Source organism: Amblyomma mixtum, chromosome 2 (assembly GCF_055824585.1).
Source record: "Amblyomma mixtum isolate Tamu chromosome 2, ASM5582458v1, whole genome shotgun sequence".
NCBI lineage: Eukaryota > Metazoa > Arthropoda > Arachnida > Ixodida > Ixodidae > Amblyomma > Amblyomma mixtum.
This window is the reverse complement of record NC_143013.1, coordinates 309,608,079-309,618,796: the sequence shown is the minus strand read 5'-3', so window position 1 is coordinate 309,618,796 and position 10,718 is coordinate 309,608,079.

Here is a 10,718-nt window from a genome sequence, read left to right as displayed (position 1 = left end):
TAGAGATGCACAAAATCATATATATTACACTTAGCAAAGACAATACAGTCGAGCCAACTCATAACGGCCGCAGATATAACGCACGGTCGCTTATTACAAACAAGTGAGGTGCTGTCGTCAAAATATGCATTAGGGAAATGGAAATTGGTTTCAGATACAACGAACACCTGCGGCAACACAACTCGGTCATAGCGAACGAGGTGGTGGCTTAAGCTCGCCCTTGCAAAATTAAGAACTGGCGCTTCTAGTAAGCGCCGAGATCGAAAAATGTCTCCGCGCCCGCGTGACACCACCCCTGAAAGAACATGTCAGCCGAAAAAAAGTAATAAAAAGGTGGCATTGAAACTAAGTAACCACTGGCCAGGTGCGCCCCGGTGGTTTACAAGGGCCAAAAAACATTGCCTGCGTGCGCGCCAACAGTGCAAAGCGTCCCAAGTGAAAGCAGAAGCGCGCTGGCTGACTCAGTGGCAGTGTCATATGCGAAGCTACTGCTCATGGTTGTGAGTCAGCTAACAGCAGCGACTGGAAGAAGTTGGGTGCCTTGCTGGACATGTGCACGCTGGTCAATTGGTATGCGTTGTCTGCCCAATCGGCTCCAATTTTTTTAGCCTGCTACCATGTGCACGCAGCGTGAGATAGGAGGCAGTGCAACTGACGCATTCTGTGAACATAAGCACTGTGGTACATTCATTGCTGCATGGGCCCAGGAAGGCGCGGTGACGTTGTCGAAAACACGCTTTCAGAGGCATGTACATGTGTGGCAAAACGCCGCTGATGCATAGCTGGCCGGATATTGCCCCGGATGACTATACGCTCGTGTGCACAACATCGCTGAGCTGTGCTGACGAAGCCCTTGTACGCAAAATACCTCTATGGCTTATGGCTTATCGGGGTAATGTCCCAAAGCGACTCAGGCTATGAGGGACGCCGTAGTGAAGGGCTGCGGAAATCTCGACCACCTGGGGTTCTCTAACATGCACTGACATCGCACAATAGATGCGGCTCTAAAAATTCGCCTCCATCGAAATTCGACCGTTGCGGCCGGTATCGAACCTGCGTCTTTTGGGAGAGCAGCTGACCACCATAACCACTGAGCCACCGCGGCGGCACGTAAAGTACGAATACTTCCTTACCGCTAGGATGTTACGCATCAACCGCAGTTAGTTACGCCTAGTCCCTAACGCAGATCGTTGGTAGCGAGGCTCTCGACGAGGGGCACATGACCACTCTGGAGAGCCTGGAAAGTGCCGCGGTAGGGTCTGATTTGAATAAATGGACGCGCATGGCGCAGTTCTTCTAAAATATACGCCACTTTTGGCAGACTTGCTATTTGTCTGCCATACAGGAGTCCACTTACCGCGAACATCGAATATAACGAACGGAATCCGCGCGAAAGTCACGTTTGATATGAGTGGGCTCAACTGTACTCCTACAAAACATCAGACGTCTCGAAGAAGCCGAGCTAAGCGGGGTTTTGTAGACCTTCATGAAGCATTTGTTGGCTAAGGCCCAAAGCTTTCCCACGAAGCGTAGACGGCTGTCTCAAGTATTGAAGACATCACGGACCTTTTGCCGATTTGTGACAGGCTTCTTAGAGAGAAAAAATATGAGCCCAGTGTCTTCTCCTGACTCTCCCTTTCCGCAATAACCTGTCGCACTGTCAGCTGGAGCTGTTTTGCATAAAAAACGCCGCGACACAGCCGTGGGGAAGTGCCTTCGGTGCATTACCGTTTCAGAAGAGCTCCTTGCTCGTCCTATTCTCCGCTCTTACGGTCTTGGTGCTCAATTTTATTTCCTTGTTTCCTTGTCTGTTTTATGCACGTCTACTTTCCTGCGTACATTTCCTCCACACCTCGTGGCACCAAGGCGCTTCGCCTCTTCAAATGGTAGCTGCCACGTTGTCTCTTTCCGTCTATCTTTCCTGACTGTTCTGTGTTTCCATAGGCAATAGCCAGTTACCGCGTCGCTTGGCCCATACCATTGGAACACGCCAAGGAAGGCTGGGCAAGCCGCATCATCATAGACAGATTTAATACAGCGTGTGCAGAATCTTTGCGCGGGTGGGTGTGGCTAGTGCATGCGCAATCGTGAAATGGATTCGCATGTGCGCAGTTTTCTGGCGTTATCGCATCACAGGCTTTTGTGCGAACTGAGGACTAGCAGTGCTTCAAGTTATTAAGGAGGGTGCGGAGCTTGATTTCCCTCAGCGACATCTGATTCGATTTTTCAGTTTCAGGCGCATGTGATTAAGTTAAGGACAACGCAGTGAGCTATGGAAGGAAAAATGATATGTGTAACGTTAAGAGATCGGAAGCGGGCGGAGTGGGTGAGTGAGGCCTTTGCCCTGCAGTGGGCGTAGTCAGGCTGATGATGATGATGATTGCTTGTTAGTTAGTGCTTTTTAGCCAGACCTGCTGATCTCAGGATCACAAGTTCAACAATAACCACTGCTTGCCGCCGTCATTCAAACAGCTCCGCGAAAACGAGATTTTCGCCTTTGAATCAACCTTTTTATATATTTTGTCGCTTCTCTATTTAACCGTACCACAGTCCTTGCTATGGTCACACAAGGAGGAGCATTCATATTAGCGCAAATGATAAGAACAGCAGAAATAAATATAAAGAAAAGATACAGTAGAACGAAAAATGTTGAGTACGAATACAACTAAAGGCGCCTGCAACACAGGACAGACCTTGCGGTTCTTTTAACGAATCGTTCGGTTCAAAAGCACTGGTGGCAATTTGTTCCATCCTTTCAGCGCGTTTGGAAAGGAAGACTCCTCGTAGGTTGCCTTTGTCACAAAAACAAATCGCCGTGAATATTGCGTCGTATATCTGCCTTGGTTTCCTAGTACTAGCAAGCTGAACAACGCGCGCAAGGAGTGATGGAATTTTTTTCTCGGAAATCTTCAAGGTACCGTATGAGTCGGCATGTTTTTCTGTGCGTTCTCTTTGTATAAATCTCATTATGCAGCATCAGCAAGGACGAAGGTTCCAGTAGGTGTGAGGGCTGGAAGCATTTTATAGATAAGATTTTGCAACGAGCAGCAAGATTTGGCCATGATAATCATCGTGATTGTGCAGAATCTCTCAGGACTGTGCCATTTTCTCAAAATTAACCGCTTAAAATATTCCTGTTGAGTTACGCGATTTTCGCCGCTGGCGGCCAACGGATGTCGTAAGTTGCTAGTTTCCAGGAAAGCTGGGCGGGATATTTATTTTAGGTTTTCTGCGAAGAATATATGCGGTGCTCCACAGGTTCAATCCACGCTTGACCACAATTTCTGATAGCACGAACATCCTAACACAGTGCGTAACATCATCATAAGGTAGCTGCCATGCGCATTTAACATTGGTTTGATCCTGGCCGCGACGATCGAATTTCGTTGGAGGTGTTAGAGACCGGTGTACTGTGTGACGTCAGTTCACGTTTGTCCGCCACGGAGGCTCAGTAGTTATGGTGCTCGGCTGCTGACCCGAAATACGCGGGTTCGATCCCGGCCGCAGCGGTCGAATTTCGATGGAGGAGAAATTCTAGGGGCCCGTGTTCTGTGCGATGTCAGTGCACGTTAACGAACCACAGGTGGTCAAAATTTCCGGAGCCGTTCACTACGGCATTCCTGAGCCTGAGTCGCTTTGGGACGTTAAACCCCACAAACCAAACCAAGCCAGTTCACGTTAAAGAACCCCCGGGGGTCGAAATTACTGGAAGCAATCCTCTATGCATGGCGTTTCTCATAGCCTGTGTCGGTTTGGAATCTTAAAACCCATAAGCAACATAAACAAAACCATTCAACTTTCTACATTTACCGCTAGCACGTGTCGAGGTAGTCTTTTATTGGCACATAATTCCCTCGAACACAATCTTTGACTACTCTTTCTAGAGACGTATCTTTCTGTTTATCATTAGCTCTAACCAAAGTGTAAAAAAAATCACTTGTGATCTAAAATTATCGTCCCAATTATTCCCATTTCCCGCAGAAAAACTCACTATGAGCTGAACATTGAGAATTCAATTGTTCCATGTTTGCTTTGCTGCAGAGCTAATTACGGGAAAGCTCATTGAAATTTTTAACAGACTAATTGAAGCGTACCACGATTTTCAAATTTTACGGTGATGTTTCAGGACTATGGCGAACAATTTGACGGAAGTATTCCTCACCAGAACTAAAAAGATTATGAATGCAAGCAGGAAAGAAATCACAAATCATCAGTGCGATTCATGCGGTGATGTATGCGTTAGCATTAGGGCCCGCCTGGCCTATGCGTGTTCTGTACTCACCTTAGCTGCTAGGCGATGCTGGCTGTTTCACTCTTTATAACTGTGATTATCTTGGATGAGGAAGCGCTTAGGTCCCTGTCGGGAAGTTTGGAGCTCGATTCCTGACTTCTGCACTTCTTTGAAATGCCACTGTTTGTTAAGGCTAACGACGAATAGCACGTCATAATCCCTGAAGTGTCTGCTTCATACAGGTATCGCTGTGAGCTATATGAAATTATGTCGCTCTTATGTAAATAGCTACAGGATCGTCTCATTCGGCTATCCCCTCTGCAGTGTAGGTATGGTGTTTCGTTGCGCCTTTTCACATTGACTTCATGCGAAGATGCGCCGTTAAACTAGCGAAAATAGCGAAAATACGGCTCGCGCCTCCGCACTGTGTGCTTGTACTTTTTCTTCTTGCGTCTCGTCCAAGTGCACAGTGTATCAGCATGCAATGCAAATGAGCTCCTTGTTCGACACATATAATCTTTAGAACTGCCTCATGGGCAGGTTGCGCGCGTTTATGAACAGCGTTATATTTCTGCAATCAGTTATTTCGCCGGAAGAGTACTTAATCTATTTAAGGCTTGATTTGCCGTCTACTATACACACTGTAGAGCGACAACAGTTCTTGTTTGCGCTCACGAAGAAGTGGCCGCACTATTTTAATCACACCGCATTTCCCAGCACAACCGGGCAATCAGTGCGTCTCCTGCCCAAAAGGCGCAACACAGGTCACTCTGAGCAAAAGCTAACCCTTCCGAGAGAACAACCTAAATTGTGTACCATTGGACCAATTGCTGCATATTCTTTGTGTAATTTGTTCTTAACTGTTAATGAACTTTCAAGTTCGGCATCAACTTCAATGTTAACGTACTTACATGCTGTTTTCCTTTATGAAGTATCGGTACACCTAAGCATACATGCGCAGTTTATTCGTTCATAGGTATTTACAAATTGGACTGATTAGTTTATTATATTTTTACAGTAGTATTTCTAGCTGAACATTTATATGCTGCAAATTTTTTAATGCGTAGCTTCCATACTCACTAATTAGCACTACCAGGTTCCCTCGATCTAGTTTAATGCGTTTTGCATCTCATGATTAATTGATACATAGCCATGAACTAATTACGGCAAAATTGCAACTAAATTAATCGGAAATTGTTTATGGAATTCATTACCCTGCAGTATCAAGGAACTGCGTGATATCTCAAGGTTTTTGTTCCCTGTGGATCTCTATTTTTGTGTGTGATATTTTCATGTTGATTACAGGACTGACTACTGTATGTAGAATACTCATTTTATTTGGTATTAACAGGAGGTACCCTTCTCAGTCTTTGGCTCTGGGACCTCTTTCTCTGTTTTATGCACATTTTCGTGCCCTTCAATCTGTGTCATGAATAAATTAATTGACTGGCTTGACCGATTTGAAAATTCAACGAACTTCTTGCATATCTCCGACGTAGGTTGTCGGAAAGATAAAATTATAAAGTTAAAATTAGAAAGTTCCCTTCGCAGCGTCTATGGCGTTCATATATCTTGAGCTTAACATTGGGAGCTCCAGGCCTCTTCTCTTAATCATCCATCGAGCACCAATCCCACGACAACCACTACCGGCGTCTTCTGATGTTTTTCTGCTGGTAATGAGCGATTTTGGTAACGTTATGTGAAATCTTCCTAACACTCTCATTGTTGCCTAACTGTGTGGGTTAGAAGCGGTTGAATGTGAACATAGGACATCATTTGCACACACAGACTATTTAGCAGGCCGCTTTCTGTTCGGGTGCATTTTGCGTGGGACACGCGCGAAACTGCAAGAAAACTGCACAATATTCGCCTAGAGTTTTTCTTTCTGCGAGAAAAGGAACCCCTAATTAGCATGATATATTTCCATTCAACTCTTCGCTTAACTTCAACGCAAATTTTTATTACATTCCTGGGATAGGAATATTTCTACGTGTACATAGTTTCTGCGATGATACAGCAGACACAACAGGAGTATACATTCAGAACCGACGCTTGAGTCCCTCGTACTGGTCAGGACTATGGCTCGCTGAAATTTCCGAGGAAGTTTCGTTGCAAGCAAGAATAAATCTGCCGCATTAACTATCCATCTGAATTACATCGCTCCATCAGGCATTAGAATTGTCTCCCTGAAAAAATCGCTTCCATAGCTAACAGCCACTCATTTTCACTTGAAACTACTCAAACATTTCAAAGAGAACTGAATGTATTTATTAATTGTTCGTATTTTCTGCTCTTCTCTCTTTTGTTTGTTGCTGTCTATTTGTGATTCCGTGGCAAGCTGCATTTGTTAGTATTGCATAACGTTATACCTTGCATGCAATGCATATTTTTGTTTTCTACTTCTTAAGGTGATTCTGCAATTTCGTGTTTATTTTTATGTGGTAAGCGCCTTATACCCAAAGCAATTAAGGGTCTAACGTACAAATAAACTGCATTAGCTATTACTACCCTGCATTACAACGGTCACGGTACCGCTCCGGTACATAGCATACAGAAACGTAGATTCTCATTCATTTGACTTGTGAAACCACCCTGCGCTCTTCCTTGCTGCGAATTACCTTCATTTCTTGAAAGATGGCTGCCCGCGATTTCAAGCGCCTGCCTCCGCCTCGTGGAGCTCTTAGCCAAACTTAGCCTCGTACACTAAAAAAAAAAAAAAATCTAGACAAGCGCTTCTAGTTTGTGCGGCTGCCACCACATGCTGCATGGCGCTGATCGTCAAATATTACCACGGGAACCTCGACAGCTGCTATGGCCGCAGAAACACTTCGATGCGAGCGCAAGAAGCATCTTATACGTGAGGTTCTGCAGAGCGCAGGAAGAGTGTGCCATCACTATCAACATCTTCGCTCATCATTTGACGTGACGATTTGGTTTTCCTTCAATTAAAAATGAAAATTTTCCCATTAAGTTACGTGGTGTTCGTTATTGGCGCTCGACAGATGGCGCCAATTGATGACGCTCAGCAAAGCGGTGCATGTACGAGTGTGAGGCCGGCCCGCCGACAAATCCACATTGCCTCACCAGCAAGCAACTTCGTTACTGGGTTCAAAAGATCATGTACTCGGGTTACTTTCAAGTATAGCCCCCGTTAAGGTGGTATGCTCGGCACTGCGTGCAAACCGAAGGGATATGATTTCGCTTCAGTGAACTTGGACCTTTTGCAAACTGTGTGCTACACGTAGTTATGATTTCTTCGTTTCACGGGAAATTAGCGTCTTTCCTGTCGCAAAAACGGTGGTTCGCTATGCCAACCAGAGAAAGCAGAGAGACGAGAACCGGCGTATTCAACATGGTATGGCCGATGGCAGAGAAAGCAGAATAGTCCACGTTACAATGAGCATGATAGCACGTGCTCTGTCATATTTTATGCAGCCAGTTTTCACCTCCAGTAATAATGCAACTTTTTTACTTCTGTATCTGTAGGGTCATGTGCATCTTCGAAACTCAATCCGATTCCAGATTCCTTGAGTTTTTATTTAAATACTGCGATTTTTTATTATAATTTCCGAGAATTCTGGCACTTCCAACGAAAATTTGTGCATGGCTGTTGCGTATTGCGTTGTAAAACAAAAAGATTTGGATTTCTTGAGGCCTGCATACACCGTTTCGACGGAAAAGTATTTGTTTTGCATCAAAACAACAAGCGGCGCCTGGAAGCGTTAAACGACGATGTTCGCCAGTATGGCTGCTGGACTGATCTCGTCTGCTATGTTTCTATCACTGTCTCTATCATTCACTCTCATCTCTATCTGTTTCCATAATTCAGTGCTGTTTTGTTATTCTTTCCTTATTCTTTTCATTGTTGTTTTCCCATGCACCGCTCTCAGTGAGCCACTATAAAAGGCCTCTGGCTTTTAGTGGGCACATCAAAATAAATAAATAATTAAGCCTAGGAGAAATAGGTGGATTACAGAGATCATTGTGCAGCACCGCAAAAAAAAAAAAAAAAAGTTGTGAAAATCTATACGATGTGCAAATTCGCGCGCCATCTTTGGCGGAAACTCTGCTCCAGAGGGCTGGAAAGGTCCGCAAGACTACCGATAGGTGGCGTCACAGATGTTGTTGCCAATTCCGTAAGTTGCAAGTTGCGACTTGCTTCTCCTGAAAGCGGCCGCAGGAGATACTGCATTTCTAACCAGTTATCGCAGCGTAAGAAAAAGAACGCTGCAAAGGTGAAGATGCCCTGAAAACTACGTTATGGAATCGGAACGTCGATTACAACTCACAGGCTGCATCTAGCGTGGAAGTTAACGCAATGTTCCCGCTTTATCGAGTGTGGTCGCGAGGGTGACAGCATTTCAGCATAAGCCAAGAGTAATCGAAAGAGTGAATCTTTCCTATCTAACGTCATGTGGCAAATGTCTGGTTCACACTTAAATCGCATATACAGAAGACGTCCCAAACAAAGCTCAATAGTGGCGATTAGTTTGGTGGAAAAAATCAGAAGTGGAATCTCCGTTGTTAAGAAATCGCATACATCCAGATCAAGGTACGTGAACTTTAAAACGAAACTATGTGCTTTTCTACGTGCGAAAGCCATGCGGAGGTGCGCCAATTACACGGACGATCTCAGAGAAGCCCCAAGGATGCAGTACAAAATAAGCGCCGAATAGAAAAGTATTGAAGTCCACCGCAACCCTTCTCCCTCATTTAGAGGATAGCATGGGGTGTTCGCTCGCGCCAATAATAAAGGCGTCGTAAAACACCTTCAGCTCTCATTCTTGGGAAACTCAGTAGAACATCCTTCTAGGCGATGTTCAGGCCGAAATTAGCGCCGCTTTTTGCACTAAGGAAGCGCTAAGGAATACATACGAGTAAAATATTCCTTAGCGCTTAGCACCTGGCATTTCTGATACGGCTGCTGGACTGCTGTTTGTTCGCATAATTTTTTATCTGTTTTTTTTTCAGTTTTCACTGCCAATAGGTGGAAACGGAGTTGACGTGCTGTTCCATTTAGCCAAGTCTATAGACTAGAAAGGACTCAACTCCATAAAGGAACTGTTGAAAATTCTAGTGTATATGAGAAGCGAAACTGTCGATGTAATTTGTGACTCGAAAAGCGAGGTGAACAGCATTAACGTGCCAAACAATTTTATAAAGGTGAAATTTATAAAGGTGAAAGGTGAAAAACGAAGAAAGCTATGCGCTTTATCAGTGACAGCTACGAGGGATGCAAGTGTGAACACAAGAGCCTTCGTGAGGAAATCACCGGGCTGAAACGCAGCTTCTAACTTCGTGCTGAAAAATTTATTGCAACGAAGAAAACAGTTCTTTCTTGACTTTCCACGTTGAAAGTTGACATTTGAGTTAGAAGTACTTGTTAAATAACGAATATCCGCAATATACTGAGTTCTAAGATAAAACTAACTATGAACTGCAAGCTGTGACTGTATTCCGCTCCGTAGAAAACGAGGTTGTGTAGAAAACGAGGGTGCTCAATAGCTTCCGCTCCATTGCCAGAAGCAGTTGTCGCGGAGTATACCACAGGTGTAACCGCCATTAAACTTTTTTCGTCCTTTCCCTGTTACCCCTGGCAATGTTCCGGCCTTCTGAAGAACCGAATGGGGCGAGGTTTATTAAGGCGGAAGCCTTTAATGCCTCATCGTTGTAAGCAGGAGTTGTCGACAGAAATGTCACGCTTTTCAATTGGTCGAAATGGTTGTGACGTCACAGTGCGCAAATTTCAAACGGCGCAAATTGTACTTTGGCTAGTAACCATGCAACCAATAAACGGGATGGTGTAGTGATGCCCTATGTAAGTGGGTCTGAGTTAGTTAATTACTTAATTAACCAATTAGCCTAATTAACCGTTCTAGCCAGACTAGAAAGATAAATAAAACCGAGTACGAAACTGGTCGAGTTGGGGAATCGAACCAGGGTCTCCGGAGTGCGAGACGAGCACGTGAACCACTCCGCCATGTCAGCTCGATGGTTTGTAATGGACTTAGGCGCGTCTAGTGAATACGGTGTCTTCGTTCACTCTTATCTTCCTCTCTTCCCTTAGGGCGAGGTTCATGTGTCCACCGAGATATGCGAGACAGATACATTTCCTTTTCTCAAAAACCAATTTACCGGCGAGCAAGGCATAGAGCCGAACGGGCGATGGCGTTCTGTGGACTCACTGGCAGCGTTCCACTCTTAGAGGCTAAGCTTAACATCTTAACCACACACATCAGTGACACAAGGTCAACAAAGTGCTGCCCTGAATTTTTACGTGCGAGGGGACAACGAACATAAAGCCCTTCTGATGGTGACCTCTGGTACTCTCAACATCTGAAATTATTATGCGGGTTTATGTTCGCTGCTGCCGTTCCCAGTATTCAGACCCAGCTCCTGAAAGGCGTACCAGAGACATGTCAGTGACAGTTTGAGGCGCTAGCTCAGTGATTGTAGACGTGACAAATGGAATAAATAAGCATGAAAC